This window comes from Lampris incognitus, chromosome 18 (genome assembly GCF_029633865.1).
Source record: "Lampris incognitus isolate fLamInc1 chromosome 18, fLamInc1.hap2, whole genome shotgun sequence".
NCBI lineage: Eukaryota > Metazoa > Chordata > Actinopteri > Lampriformes > Lampridae > Lampris > Lampris incognitus.
This window is the reverse complement of record NC_079228.1, coordinates 8,403,241-8,419,596: the sequence shown is the minus strand read 5'-3', so window position 1 is coordinate 8,419,596 and position 16,356 is coordinate 8,403,241. Positions and strand designations below refer to the sequence as shown.

At 49.0% G+C, this 16,356-nt stretch overlaps 1 pseudogene; it reads left to right on the top strand.

Annotated features, from left to right (window-relative positions):
- The first annotated feature begins 10,669 nt into the window (after positions 1–10,669).
- LOC130128305 (piggyBac transposable element-derived protein 4-like) lies at positions 10,670–12,566 on the top strand (annotated as a pseudogene).
- The last annotated feature ends 3,790 nt before the right edge of the window (positions 12,567–16,356 follow it).

Here is a 16,356-nt window from a genome sequence, read left to right as displayed (position 1 = left end):
CCTACGGTGTTTCTGACTGACGTGGTGATGAAACATGACACTGGACATTCAGTCAGCGCAGGAAAATGAAGACAACATGTTTTTTGCTGCCATGCTTACTGAGGGCTTGGACATCGAGGGGATAGCTTAGTCCAAACCCAGATAGCGAAATTTCTACCCGTCCCACACCTGACACTTCATACGGCCCACAGACCGCATGGAATGGTGGCACTTGGGTGGTCCACTCCTGTTTGCCAGATCTGGGCCAGAACCAAGCCAAAGCAGTGCTGCATGGTGCCACATATTTGCCAAAGGTGGCCATATTTGTTTGGTGATATTTGGGCCATATTCACCATTTACCACACGGGGCCACTTCAGGGTCACATCCAGATCACATGTTGCCCAGAGCACCGCATCTTTGCCAAAAAAGGCCCACATGTGATTTGGCATATTTGGGCCATATTTGCTGTTATACATGTGGGCCACTTCAGGCTCACATCCATTTTGTCAGGGCCAGAAGGAGGCCATCAGTGCCGCATCACTGCCTGAAGTGGCCCACATCCGGGTGCTCTCTGGGAAAGGGATACAAGTCAACAAGGGTGATGCTATGATGGATCATGCCAGCAGCTAAATGATAGGCAATAATGGTTCATGTGACAAGAAGAGGAGGGGAAGTAGACGATCTGATCCATTAATGTTATTTCCAGCAGTGCAACAGTGTCTGCATGGCTCTGCAGCAATCAATTCAGATGAGCGAGCCAGAGGCAGAAAGGCCAGAGGACTTTCAAAACGAGGGCACTAATTAGATTGATTGAAAGTTGGACGGACAAACGAGGACATGTACGATTGATTTTCTCGCTGCACTTCTGTCGGCTCCACGGCGTGCACACCTCGGGCCCTTCGTCAGACCTGAGACGGTTTCCCCGCAAGAGCACCCGAGCAACACGTGGCCTCGGTCAGTAACGAGATGTGCAGAGTGTGAATGTTGAACACGCCGCGGTGCACGGTCTTTATGGAAAGAAACACGGGATCGGGACTCAGGATCGGCAACAACTGGCTTGTTGTTTCATCTCATGTACACAAAAGAAACGAGATTCTGTTTCCCCCCCAGCCCACAGCGTGCAACACAAACGACAAAAACACACGTCCAAAGGCATCCATCCATTATCTGAACCACTTCTCCTGGACAGGCCCCTGGACAGGCCCCTGGACAGGCCCCTGGACAGGCCGCCAGGCCATCACACACACACACACACACACACCTAGGGACAATGTAGTACAGCCGATTCACCTGACCTACATGTGTTTGGACTGTGGGAGGAAACCCTCGCAGACAAGGGGAGAACATGCAAATTCCACACAGAGGACGACCCGGGACGACCCCCAAGGTTGGACTACCCCCGGGCTCGAACCCAGGACCTTCTTGCTGTGAGGCGACCGCGCTAACCACTACACCACCTATCCTAAAACAACACCACCGAAACCATACAAATACAGAGAGAGCAAAACCGTTAACAACACAGTCCACCCAGTGCAACACAGTCCAAAAACTCCACCGTCCAGAGGACGAACACCAGCCCGGATGACTGTCGGATCTGCCGGTCTGCATGGGCTAGCAGTTAGCTTAGCCGGCCCCTCTTCGGGTGCAGCTCCAGGCGGGGCGTTGGTCCCCGGGCCCATACAGCAGACCAGGCTCCCCCAGACGACCCAACGCCAGCCCTCCCAGCCAGAACACCTCCCCACACCCCACATGACCACACAAACACACGCAGACAAAAGCACTGCACAGTCCACGCTAGGCGAGGCCGCCGCCAGACCGCCTCCTCGGGCCCACGGGACGCCGCTGACCAAGCTCTCCCAGCCGATCCAGCACCAGCTCTCCCAGCCCAGCCCAATCCGCCATCAAAATACAAACTTCACACAACGACACAAACGTAGACGTGGACAAGGACACTGCTTGATCGGTACTGGGTGAGGTACTGGGTACTGGGTACTGGGTACTGGGTGAGGTACTGGGTACTGGGTACTGGGTGAGGTACTGGGTACTGGGTGAGTTACTGGGTACTGGGTACTGGGTGAGGTACTGGGTGAGGTACTTGGTACTGGGTGAGGTACTGGGTACTGGGTGAGGTACTGGGTACTGGGTACTGGGTGAGGTACTGGGTACTGGGTGAGGTACTGGGTACTGGGTACTGGGTGAGTTACTGGGTACTGGGTGAGGTACTGGGTACTGGGTGAGGTACTGGGTGAGGTACTGGGTACTGGGTGAGGTACTGGGTACTGGGTACTGGGTGAGGTACTGGGTGAGGTACTGGGTACTGGGTACTGGGTGAGGTACTGGGTGAGGTACTGGGTACTGGGTGAGGTACTGGGTGAGGTACTGGGTGAGGTACTGGGTACTGGGTGAGGTACTGGGTGAGGTACTGGGTGAGGTACTGGGTACTGGATACTGGGTGAGGTACTGGGTACTGGGTGAGGTACTGGGTGAGGTACTGGGTACTGGGTGAGGTACTGGGTACTGGGTGAGGTACTGGGTGAGTTACTGGGTACTGGGTGAGGTACTGGGTACTGGGTGAGGTACTGGGTGAGGTACTGGGTACTGGGTACTGGGTGAGGTACTGGGTACTGGGTGAGGTACTGGGTGAGGTACTGGGTACTGGGTGAGGTACTGGGTGAGGTACTGGGTACTGGGTACTGGGTGAGGTACTGGGTACTGGGTGAGGTACTGGGTGAGGTACTGCGTACTGGGTACTGGGTGAGGTACTGGGTGAGGTACTGGGTGAGGTACTGGGTACTGGGTACTGGGTGAGGTACTGGGTACTGGGTGAGGTACTGGGTGAGTTACTGGGTACTGGGTGAGGTACTGGGTACTGGGTGAGGTACTGGGTGAGGTACTGGGTACTGGGTGAGGTACTGGGTACTGGGTGAGGTACTGGGTGAGGTACTGGGTGAGGTACTGGGTACTGGGTACTGGGTGAGGTACTGGGTGAGGTACTGGGTACTGGGTGAGGTACTGCGTACTGGGTACTGGGTGAGGTACTGGGTGAGGTACTGCGTACTGGGTACTGGGTGAGGTACTGGGTGAGGTACTGGGTACTGGGTGAGGTACTGGGTGAGAAAAGAGTCAAGAAGAGAAAAGATCACAGTAATCACATCTAATAAGCCAGGTCAGCGTGTCTGTAGACCTGTGCAGACACCAGGCAAACCCGCCTTCCCAGCGGCGAACCCCGTCCCTCGCCAGTCTCGTCCTCGCTTTCAGGGGCTTGTTGATTAACGTTGTCCCTGATCTGCGCGCCACGGAGGAAGATGAACAGTAATGGCTCCCATCTCCGACCCGTGACCCCAACCCGTGTGTATCGCAGCAATCCGGTGACGCAAATCCGACGCGTCATGACGCCTCCGTGAGAAGCAGCAACCGAGTTCCCCACAGGACGCTTCCCCCACGCCCACCAGCAGTCACGGCACGGCAGGGGAGACACTCAGACCATCCGCGTCCCCATCCACCCTAGTGATCTGTCACAGCATGGACGTGGATGCACCCGGTATGATAACCCGTACTAATCTGGAATCATCTGGAAGCTGTCAAACTACAGCCAAATAACAATGTTGTATTATAAATTATATAATCCTATTTATATTGTAACGTGCATGGATAAGTAGACACGTTGGCCGCTGGCCGACGAATTTGACCTGTAGCGAATTCGGGGGGCAACCACAGGAACTGCCGCGGCCGGGACGCGAACCCGTATCGCCCGCACTGCGGGAGACATCGCTAACCGCTCGACTGAAGGGTCAGACCCGCCAGCCAGCGGCCAGCGTGTCTTCTTATCCATGCACGTTACAGACCCTTTAGTCGAGCGGTTAGCGATGGCCCCCGCGGCGTGGGAGGTACGGGTTCGCGTCCCGGCCTTAGCGGTTCCCGGACTGCCCCCTGAATTCGCTACAATATACATATATAATCATAGTTATAGCGGTCTGTACTATAACTTTCAACTTCTGGTGTGGGAAGGTGGCCAGTACCGTCCTTGGAGCGTCTTTGTCCACGTCTATGTCTTAAGTTTGTCTTCGTCTGATTAGTGGGGGAGCTTGGTCTGCTGCGTCCTGTGGGCCCAGGGACCACGGCCCTGCCTGGAGCTGCACCCGAGGAGGAAACACCGAGGGCGGTCTGACAGGACGCGGAAGCGGGGCAGGCTAAGCTAACTGCTAGCCCGTGCAGAACGGCAGTTCCGACAGTCATCCTGGCTGGCGTTCGTTCTTCTGGACCGTGATTTATTTATTTAGCTTAGATATATGTGCTTGCTGAATATGGAGCTGCCAGGGAAGAGGAGAAGAGGAAGGCCAAAGAGGAGGTTTATGGATGTGGTGAGGGAGGACATGCAGGTGGCTGGTGTGACAGAGGAAGACGCAGAAGACAGGAAGAAATGGAAACGGATGATCCGCTGTGGCGCCCCCTAACGGGAGCAGCCGAAAGTAGTAGTAGTAGCTTAGATATATATGCTAGCTTGGATTGTAGTTTCTTGGATGTTCTTGTAGGTTTTTGGGTGCGTTTTTGTCTTGGTGTTGCACTGCTGTGGGCTGGGGGGAAATCACGTCATGTGCTGCGAAAGTGCATGAATGAAATGACAAGTGTTTCTGATTGTGTTTGTTTGCTCATCATGTGTGAGAGCCAGTGTATTTGACGGTCATATAAAAACTATTAAAACCCTCTTGAGCACAGTAAGGAAAAGCTTCTGTTCTGCAAATCTGTAATGATGAGCACTGGCTTACAGTTGCTGTATGCACGTTGATTTAAGATGAGGAACAGCAGAGACCACCCACAAGTAGAACCACACACGGTCTGCACGTGCAGTAGGCCTCAGACTCGCGCTTGTTTCCCTGATATGCGTTAGTAATCCTTACCAAAACGCATGGACTAGTGGGCTAGGCTCTGGAGGAACCTCCAGTCTACGAGGGTCCTCGATAAATGCATTATCCAAACAAAACGACACAGATAGTTTTAATGAATGCAATTTTCCCTCATGACAAAATAACAATGCGAGGCTGTTGATGGCGTCCCGTCTACAAAAGCCCCATCTGGTGGAGATTACAAGTAGCTGGAAGATCCTGGACCCCCCTGCAGCTCCTGGCAGGAGGGCCCTCTGAAGAACATCTGGCTTCCTGTTGGTGTCTATGGACGGCTCAACATCCAGCTATTTCCTAAACAACAATTAATTATTCACTTTCTGCTTGAATACATTACACTGGCTGGAAGTCAATTCTGTGTGAAAATACTTCTTCTTCTACGGCTCTTCGTTTTGACGCAATTTAGTTTTATTTCTGATAAACACATCATTAAAAATATCTTAGTAAATTAAACTCATTTCAGCTGCAAAATAGAAACACCGCCCAGTTAGGAGCAGCATTTCCATCATTTCAGGTCTCCTAGAATAGAAAATATAAAGCAAATATATTTTAAAAATTTTGGAAAAGATGCGACGCACATAAACTATATCAAAATGAAACTCGCTGGCTCATTTCTGATTTCAATTTTCTCTCTAAAAATGAAAAACTACCAGAGTTCAAAACCAGACGCTGTTAACCAAGAGATATGCGGCCGGCGTATCACCGAGGACAAAAACAGGTAAACAAAATGTAATGAGTCGTGTGCTGGGAACCACCAGAGCTCACCATGCTTCTCTGTTGGAGTTTACAATGCAGCTGCAAGGCATGGCTACCATCAAAACCATGTTTATTTTATCTGTCTAACATCATACATACTTTTCACACTAAGGGTTGGGATACAAACATCTATTTCAATCAACCTGTTTCAAAGCATACTGAAGAACCCGTGAATACTTCCAGTATGGTATGGCTTCCGGTGCGGGAAGACGGCAGCACAAATTCACGTTTGCGGCGGCCTCACTCGGTGCCGTCCATGCAGTGTCTTTGTCCACGTCTAAGTTTGTGTCTTCGTTTGATGGCTGGGAGAGCTTGGTCTGCTGCGTTCTGTGGGCCCAGGGACCACGGCCCTGCCTGGAGTTGTTCCCAAAGAGGCAACACCGAGGGCGGTCTGGCGTCGGCCCTGCTTGGCCTTGACTGTCTTTTTAGTCATGTGGAGTGCGGGGAGGTGTGTTGAAAGTGTCTGGCTGGGAGAGCTGGCGTTGGATCAGCTGACGGACCTTGGTCTGCTGCATCTTGTGGGCCCAGGGACCACAGGAGCTGCCCCCGAGGAGGAAACACTGAGGGTGGTCTGACTGGATGCGGAAGCGGGGCAGGCTAAGCTAACTGCTAGCCCATGTAGACCGGCAGTTCCGACAGTCATCCGGGCTGGCGTTCGTTCTCCTGGACAGTGATTTTTTTTTTTTAATTTCGATATATGTGTTAGTTTGTACATGTGTGTTCTTGTAGTTTTTGGATGTGTTTTTGTCTTTGTGTTGCACTGCTGTGGGCTGGGGGGGGACGATGTTTCGTTTCATTTCATGTGTGCAAGTGCATGCAATGAAATGACCAAGTGTTTCTGACTGTGATTAATATGACATGATCACACCATTACTCACATCAGTGTTAGACGACCCTTCCATCCCGACAACCACTTGTTCTGCTGACGCCCAAACCGGCTTTCAGTCCTGCCTCTAATCAGATGAAGCAGCTCAGTGAATGGCTACATGACACCGGGTCCTGATAAACGAGGCAGTGGTGTCATGTAATTGCCAGGCTCTCGGAAGATGCAAACAAATAGAGGCCTGTCTCTCGTAATTGCTGGTTTGCACAAACAGAGCTTCATATAACCATCATAACATGTCTTTCATCGTCACGATGACTGTAACCTGTCATTACAAAGGTATTAGTTAAAGGTATTAGCGCTTCCTGTTATCAATGTAGGTGCAAAATCCAAGTACCGCCATCAAATGCCAGGCCATACTATTATTAGAGAGGATAAGCCGGCAATGATTGCAAAATATCCACACAAAGTGTCTGGATTCTACGCAGCTGCCTCTACTGACATTATAGACCAGCGGTCGGGAACCTATGGCTCGCGAGCCATATATGGCTCTTCCGGTGACGGCATATGGCTCCCCGACAATTTTGAGTTGAAAATTTTTTTTTTTAAAAATCAGTTTGGAACTGATTTTAAAATACTTGTGATATTTCTTAATAATACTGTGTCATTTTAAAGTAAACAGAAATCAGTTTTGAAGATAAATTTCACGGGTCACGGGTAACCCGTGGGTCGGGTCGGGAACCAATGGCTCGCGAGCATGTCCGGGTCATTGTAAAGGTGAAGAAATCAATTTTATCAGATAGCCAACTAGTTTATCCGCTTCAACCCTTGTAACAGAAAAGGTAGCGAAAAGAAAAAAAGACGATGATTACCGTGCATTCCAGGCTGCGTGCACAGAGGAATCTGCATTTGTGGAGAGAGCAGGATCTGCGGTATGTCTAATATGCAATGATAAAATTGCATCGATGAAACGGTCAAATATAAAGCGGCACTTCGATACGCACCATGCTTCATTTGCATGGAAATCTCCAGTGGGGGACAGCAGGAAAAGGGCATGCGAGGAGCTACAGCGGAGAGTGCAGACGAGTCAGCAGCAACTACGTGTGTGGACCAAGCAAGGTGACGGGAATTCCGCTAGCTTTGCGGGGGCTTTGGCAATAGTAAGGAATGGAAAGTCATTCACAGATGGCGAGTATGCCAAAACATTCATGCTTGATGTGGCCAATGAACTGTTTGATGACTTCCCAAATAAAGACAAGATAATCAAACGAATAAAAGACATGCCCCTGTCAGTAAGAACTGTGCACGATCGTAGCATCATGATGGCAAATCAAGTCGAGGAAACACAAATTAAGGACATAAACGCCGGGACATACTTTTCTCTCGCGTTAGATGAGTCAACAGACGTTAGCCATCTATCTCAGTGCAGTATCATTGCCAGGTATGCTGCAGGTGACACACTGCGTGAGGAAAGCTTGGCTGTTTTGCCAATGAAAGGGACAACAAGAGGAGAGGATTTATTCATGTCTTTCATGGAGTTTGCTAAAGAAAAAAAACTACCGATGGATAAACTTATTTCTGTCTGTACTGATGGTGCACCCTGTATGTTGGGGAAGAACAAAGGATTTGTAGCGCTTCTCCGTGAACATGAAAAGAGAGCCATCCTAAGTTTTCATTGCATCCTGCACCAGGAGGCGCTTTGCGCTCAGACGTGTGGCCAGGAGCTTGGCGAGGTGATGTCTCTGGTCATTCGAGTGGTCAACTTTATTGTTGCCCGAGCTTTAAATGATCGCCAGTTTAAAGCTCTGTTAGAAGAAGTTGGGAATCATTATCCCGGTCTGCTTTTACACAGCAACGTGCGTTGGTTGTCAAGGGGGAAGGTGCTCAGCCGTTTTGCAGCTTGCCTGAGTGAAATCCGGACTTTTCTTGAAATGAAAGGCGTCAAGCATCCTGAGCTAGACAACACTGACTGGCTCCTGCAGTTTCACTATCTCGTGGACATAACTGGCCATCTGAACCAGCTCAATGTGAAAATGCAAGGTATTGGAAATACAATCTCATCCCTTCAACAAGCAGTGTTTGCATTTGAAAGCAAGCTGGAAGTCTTTCTCAGGGACATTGAAACAGGTCGTCTTCTGCACTTTGAAAGACTGCAAAAATTTAGAGATGCATGCTTAGCAAGTGACTCCACTCAACATCTGGATCTCCAGCAGCTAGCTGGCTTTACGTTCAATCTCCTGCAGTCATTCAAAGCACGTTTTGGAGAATTTCGTGCGCGCACTGGTCTTTTCAAGTTCATCACTCATCCACATGAGTGTGCAGTGGACAAAATCGACCTGACATGCATCCCCGGGGTCTCTATCGGAGACTTTGAGCTGGAAGTTGCTGACCTGAAGGCATCAGACATGTGGATGAGTAAGTTCAAGTCACTTAATGGAGAGTTGGAAAGTCTTGCGCGACAGCGAGCAGAGCTGGCGAGGGAACACAAGTGGACAGAAATTAAAAATCTTCAACCTGAAGACCAGCTGATTCTTAAAACTTGGAACGAGCTTCCTGTGACATACCACACAATGCAGCGTGTGAGTATTGCCGTATTGACCATGTTTGGCTCTACATATGCATGTGAACAGTCTTTCTCGCATATGAGGAACATTAAGACCAACCTACGCTCACGTTTAACTGATGGAAGCCTCAACGCCTGCATGAAGCTCAACCTCACCACGTATGAACCAGACTACAAGGCCATCAGCAAAACCATGCAGCACCAGAAGTCGCATTAAAAGTAAGACATATTTAATTTATTATACGTTAAAAATACTATATGGCTCTCAATGAAATATATTTAGAAATATTTGGCTTTTATGGCTCTCCCAGTCAAAAAGGTTCCCGACCCCTGTTATAGACCATATAGACATTATACGACCTCACAGCACTCACTGGGACAAGCAGGTGCATAAACACACACAAGTACGAGCCCACAGTAAGAGACTGAGCAGCTGAGAGGCGACACGCTGCATGGTGGAGGGCAGCGCGCCGGGGCCGAGCTGACGGTTGTGTAGCGAGAGCCATCCATCCGCGGACAGCAGGCCGAGCCAGCGGTGCAGTACTCCTGCTGTCATGTAGGACCAGCGAGAGGGGAGCGAGGTGTATGCAGCATGCAGCCGCTAGTGCATCCAGCTGTCCACACGGTGACACAGACCTCTGGAGCTGCAGGGACGTATCCAGTACACAACTGTTAACGCCTCCACCTTCCTCTAGACAGATGCAAAGCAGAGAGAAAAATGCAGTTTGGAACTTATAGAATACGACTTATCAGACTCGCCAGAGAGCAAGTATTGTGTTAGAGTCATACCTCACAGTAGTTATGTCCTCCTGACACAGCTCACTCTCAACCCATCCGTCCATTAGCCAAACCACTTATCCCGCTCTCAGGGTTGCGGGAATGCTGGAGCCTATCCCGGCAGTCATTGGGCGGCAGGCGGGGAGACACCTGGACAGGCCGCCAGGCCATCACAGGGCCTCCACCACCACCCACCCACACACACACACACACACACACACACACACACACACACACACACACACACACATCTAGGGACAATTTAGTATGGCCCAGTACAGAGCACTGAGGCACCGCCCCCTTCAGTAATCAAGAGATGAAAATCTACTTAAATGTTGTGTTCGGGTCTGCCGTGACCCATTTCAAGTTAAAATTATATAATAACCACCGTCTATTTTTTTTATTGGAACAAGGCATCATTATATCCTCCACAACAGCTAAATAAACACTACAAAACTGATTTGGACCATTTTAGCCAATTCTGAAGGTCTCTACAAAAAAAGTGCATCATTTGGTGTTCGGGTCTGGGGAGACCCAGCAGTGCGTTGAAATGTTGTGGGTAACTCCGGGTCAAACTTGGCTCAATCAAGATTCATCTTTGACTTTAGACACCCCACCCCCACCCCCTTCCTCCACGGGAACAATTATTTTCTCGCAGTATGCACCTGTACTCCCAATCCCTCTGGCACCCCTCCCCCCACGGGAACTCAGCCTTTCTCACAGAATATGGACACTGACACTGAAATTCAACTTGAACCTGAACACACCCCCCTTCCTCCACGGGAACAAGTGTTTTCTCGCAGTACAGTGTAGGCTTTGGTCATGTTGTGGGGGGCGTGGCATGAACAACATTGCACAGATTGTCTCGCATGAACATCTATAAATATCTCTGCCAAGTTGTATTTGAGTTTCATTCAGCAGGATCTGTCGATTTCACAACGAGCAAAAGATTTTTCACTGCTCGTGAGGCTCTTGATCACATCTCTGAGGAGGGAGATCAGGCTTTGGGGGAGAGAGATCAGGCTGAAATTGAAGAAGATGTGTCTGAGGATGAAGATGATGTGGAGTATGTGCCTGAACATGATGAAGACACATCTGACGAGGAAGTAGGCCTGGATGAGGGAGAACAACAGGAGGTCTTCGTGTCAAGGAATGGCAAGATGGCATGGTCCAAGATCTCTTATGAAACCAAAGGCCGAGCACAAGCTCAGAACATCATCAGAATGATCCCTGGGGCCCACTAGATTTGCAGTGTCACATGTCCAAGATAGAAAGACAACATTTGAGCTGTTCATACCACAGTCTATCCAGACTACCTTGATTGATTTGACGAACCTGGAAGGGAAAAGAGTGTCTGGCAACAGTTGGAAGGAAATAGACAAAACCCATCTGGATGCTCACTTCGGGCTGTTGCTTCTTGCTGGCATGTACAGGTGTGTATTCTGCATTGTAATTTTATTCTCTTATGAACTCAAATGTCCTTTTATAATGTGTTTCTTTTGTCCTTGTTGTTGAACTGTGGCATACAAATAAACCTGCCTTGTGTTGCCTTGTCTTACAGATCCAATAATGAGGCTACTGCTAGCCTATGGGATGCTGAGACAGGCCGGAGTATTTTTCGTGCGACCATGTCACTTCAGACCTTCCATGTCTTGTCAAGAGTCATTCGCTTTGACAATCGGGAAACCAAAGTTGCTCGCCGTGCTCATGACAAACTTGCTCCCATTAGGGAGGTTTGGGTCAAGTGGGTGGAACGCTTGCCATGCGTCTACAATCCAGGGCCAGAGGTCACTGTAGATGAGCGGCTAGTCCCGTTAAGAGGCCGCTGGCCCTTCAGGCAGTATATCCCCAGCAAACCTGGGAAATACGGGATTAAAATCTGGGCAGCATGCGATGCCAGGACCAGCTATGCATGGAACATGCAAGTATACACCGGAAAATCTGCAAGTGGAGTGGCAGAGAAAAATCAAGGCATGCGGGTGGTGCTGGACATGAGGGCACAACATCACCTGTGAGAACTTCTTCACATCTTATGCCCTCGGCCAAGAACTGCTGAAGAAAAAACTGACCATGGTAGGAACAGTCAGGAAGAATAAACCTGAGCTTCCTTCTGCACTGCTAGACACAAAGCACAGAGCCCCTCTCTCCTCGAAGTGCATTTACGGAGACCACCACAACGGTGTCATACTGTCCAAAGATAAGGAAAATGTCGTCATGATGTCCACTCTCCACAAGAATGCTGCCGTGAGCAGTAGGGAGGACAAAAAGACAAACATTATCCTGGACTACAACAGGAACAAAGGCGGAGTCGACAACCTCGACAATGTCACTGGCACGTACACTTGCCAAAGGAAGACGGCCCGGTGGCCATTGGCTGTCTTTTATAACATTCTTGATGGCTCAGCCTACAATGTGTTTGTGGTGTGGACTGAAATAAATCCCGGGTGGAACAAAGGCAAGTTCAACAAGAGGAGGGTCTTTCTTCAGGAGCCGGGGAGAGCTCTGGTGAATCCCCACATGGAACAACGACAGTCGGTTCCCCGAACTCCTGGCTCTGCCAACTTGGTGAGAGAGCTGCAGGCTGCAGCCACATCAGCAACCTCCACCAGGACTGAGCCAGAGGACGCCAGTGGCAGCAAGAGAAAGAGGTGCCAGTCCTGCCCTTCCAACAAGGACAGAAAAACCAGCACGACTTGCCACACTTGTAAAAAATACATCTGTAGGGAGCACACGCAAACGACTGCATACTGTGATTCATGCATGTGAATACACACACACACACACACACACACACACACACACACACACACACACACACACACACTGGATACACAGAAACACCCTAGTTCATGTTTGTGTTCAATTTTAATCTGCTATTTTGAGTCAAATAAAGTTGTGTTTTAATGAAAAAGCTTTTTTTTTTTTTTACCTTTTTGTAATATAAATCTGTATGGGTCAATTTTGACCCGTAACACCACAGAGGTTACTATAGTTAATAATATAAAGTTCTAAAAGCTTTTTTTCCAGAAATTGTATTATAATATTAGCCTATTATAGTCAGATAACATAATTATCCACTGTCTTCACTATAGGGAATATAATGAGTGAATTTAATCCCATTTTTAACTTAAAAATATGTGGTGTAATGTGTCTTGGGGCCATAGAATAAAATTACAACAGGATTGTATGGCTATGATTGCATAATAAGTTAGTTATGATGTAGCAAAAACAATATTGGATGATAGTTGTTTTTGAGTATTTTTGACTGAGAGTTCAAAATTGACCCGTGAACACACGGGACAGAAACAGCTTTTGAACACAGCACAAGGTTAAGCATGTTAAATATAATGTAGTTGTATGATGCAAATAATGATGAAATAAAAGTGTTTTCAGTCTGTCAGCGCCTGTCAGCAGCATTAAATATTGGTTCAAATGGTATTTGGTTGGTTTCTGTCTGAATACATATACTTCCTGGGTGAGGGGCGCCGGCCAAACGATACCTTATGTAAGCCCTCAAACCTGTGGCGAGCAGGTGACCTGAGGCTGCTGTCTGATTGGTTTCTTCAGATTTTCCAGGGGGCGCAGTTCTGTGTCTCCCCAGACACTCCCACTTTTACTGGCATTGAATTGGTATTGTTTTAATGTTTTTTGATCTAATGTGATTGGACAGTTCTCGTGGCTGTCAATCATGTTCACACCCACCACGATGCCTCGTCTCACCTGTCAATCATCCACCATCTATGAACCCTGATAAGATCTATAGGCTACACCGTCCTTCTTAATAACTCTGTGTGGACATTAAAGCAGCTGTCAGGTGTGCTGCGCCAAGGTACATTGCAACCCCCCCCCAAAAAATGTTTTAGCACCAGCCGCCACTGGTATGGCCGATTCATCTGACCCAGAGGAAACCCACGCAGACACGGGGAGAACATGCAAACTCCACACAGAGGACGACCCGGGATGACCTACCAAGGTTGGACTACCCTGGGGCTCGAACCCAGGACCTTCTTGCTGTGAGGCGACCATGCTAACCACTGCGCCAGCGTGCCACCACTTTCTATTATACGTTTATAACACATGATGCTGATGCAGCTGAAGGTCTCGCAGGACTCCACTTGTGTGTAAAGACCAAATAAGTCTACAGTATAGAGTTTGCTTTAAGGTCTGCATCCTCACTGAAACCAGAGGACACTTACACCTCACTAAAGCAAATGTGCTTTGTCCCGGTACTTACGCCACCGGACACTGTGGAATTTGAAGGTGCCGCACTTGTGGTGGTCCCTCAGCAAGGTTTATGACTGAAAGCGAACAAACTATACTAGCTAACCAATATAGTCCATAAAGGTTCAAAAACTTAAAGCAATTTTTATTGCATCTTTTACCTTTAAAGCCTGTTGTGTATTTGCCGGACTGGTCAGGAGGTTCCTCTGAGAGTGGTCACCCTTGCTTTCTCAGCATGTCCCAGGGTCCAAAAGACATGTTGCTGGTTTGTATACATGGTGGCACAGTGGTTAGCGCAGTCGCCTCACAGCAAGAAGGTTCTGGGTTCGACCCCCGTGGTAGTCCAACCTTGGAGGTCGTCCCGGGTCGTCCTCTGTGTGGAGTTTGCATGTTCTCCCCGTGTCTGCGTGGGTTTCCTCCAGGTGCTTCGGTTTCCTCCCACAGTCCAAAGACCTGTAGGGCAGGTGAATCGACCGTATTAAATTATCCCTAGGTGTGAATGTGTGTGTTGGCCCTGTGTGATGGTCTGGCGGCCTGTCCAGGGTGTCTCCCTGCCTGCCGCCCAGTGACTGCTGAGATAGGCTCCAGCATCCTGCGACCCTGAGCAGGATAAGTGGTTTGGATCTGGATGGATGGATGGTTTGTATACTTGGTCGGTCAGTGAGGTGTTGAGATGTTTGTGTGGTTGTTGCTCTTCAGTCACGGCCTTGAGGAAGACAAGCTCATTGGGATTCTTTGTATGGAGTCTCTCTGTGTGAACCTGAAAAGAAGGACGAGTAGGCCGGCTCGGTTCTACGTAACTAGCAGTTTCTCTGGCTTCCACATGGGGTCCAGCAGGAGTGTGGAGAGCTGTCAAGGTCTGAGTGTTCTCAGAGGAGTTTCCCCACACACTGTGAATTGTGGAGAATATGCGGTTTATCAATCTGGAAACGGTCAACCTCGCATTTCTTGACTGAAGAGACATTTTTTGGCAGGGGTCATTTTTGTATAGATTCTGGTGTCAACCACAGGTGAGATGGTCGTCTTTCTATAGTCTCCTGTTTTTACATCTCCCGGTACATTTTGCTCACAAGCTTCTTCTTTGTTGTGGGACGGACTTCAGCTTCTGTTCTGGTCGTGTTTGTGACATATTTTTGCTGATCACTGGACTCGAAGAAGTCGAGGCCGGGGTCCTCAAGTCATCTTCCGTCTCCTGAGTTACTGGTCTTGGGGCAGTTCTTTCTTTTTGGACCCCCCCCCCCCCAATTGTACTTGGCCAATTACTCCACTCGCTGCTCCACCCCCTGCCGATCAGGGGAGGGCTGCAGACTACCATGTCTCCTCCAATATGTGGAGTTGCCAGCCGCTTCTTTTCACCTGATAGTGAGGAGTTTCACCAGGGGGACACAGCACGTGGGAGGATCACGCTATCCGCCCCCCCCCAAACAGACGTCCCAACCGACCAGAGGAGGCGCTAGTGCAGCGACCAGGACACATACCCACATCCGGCTTCCCACCCGCAGACACGGCCATTTGTGTCTGTAGGGACGCCCGACCAAGCTGGAGGCAACACGGGGATTCGAATGTCTCGGAACAGTTCTGTGGATGAACAAATCGGGTTTATCTCCCTTTAGCCATCACTAATGCTCACGTGCTTTAGTGTTTAGTAACACAAGCTTTGTTTAAGTTCATGAATTACCTCCCCGTTGCCATTAGATGTGTGAAATAGCACCAAAATAAAACAAAATGAATTAGCGTTCATTTTCCACTTTAAAATCATGTCATCAAACCTAATTAATTCAACGGGCTGCTGATTGTTGTACAACCTAATTAAGTTATATTTTATGCTTACCGAGCACAACGCTTCCCCCTTTAGAGATAATAGTCCAAATTCACCTTCAAAATTATAAATCAATTAGTCTTTCCACTCCAAAACGACAACAGACGTATCCAAATATTAATTAAAATTTCGTAAAAATGAGCAGTGATGGTACCTCTTATGTTAGGCATCTTTTAAAAGAACAACTAGCCGAGACCGGAGGCACAGGTAACCAGCTTGCCATCTCATCTGGGAGCTCGTTGTCTGGTGAGCAACAATGCTGGCCAGCTACCGTGAGACCTAAACCCGTCATGAATCATCTCGCTACGAACCCGCGTCTGGAGACACCGGTGTCTGGGGAAATCGCTGTCTGGAGACACCAGTGGAACAAACAGCAGATTTGATGCTCATCTCTCAAGAGGGCACGTGGCCCGAGCCAGCAAGATGATACTTAACCCTGCAAGCATCTCTGCCGGCCTGCAGATGAGATGGTTAACTCCTGGCTGGAGGGGAAATCCCATCGCTCCTGTGAGTCAG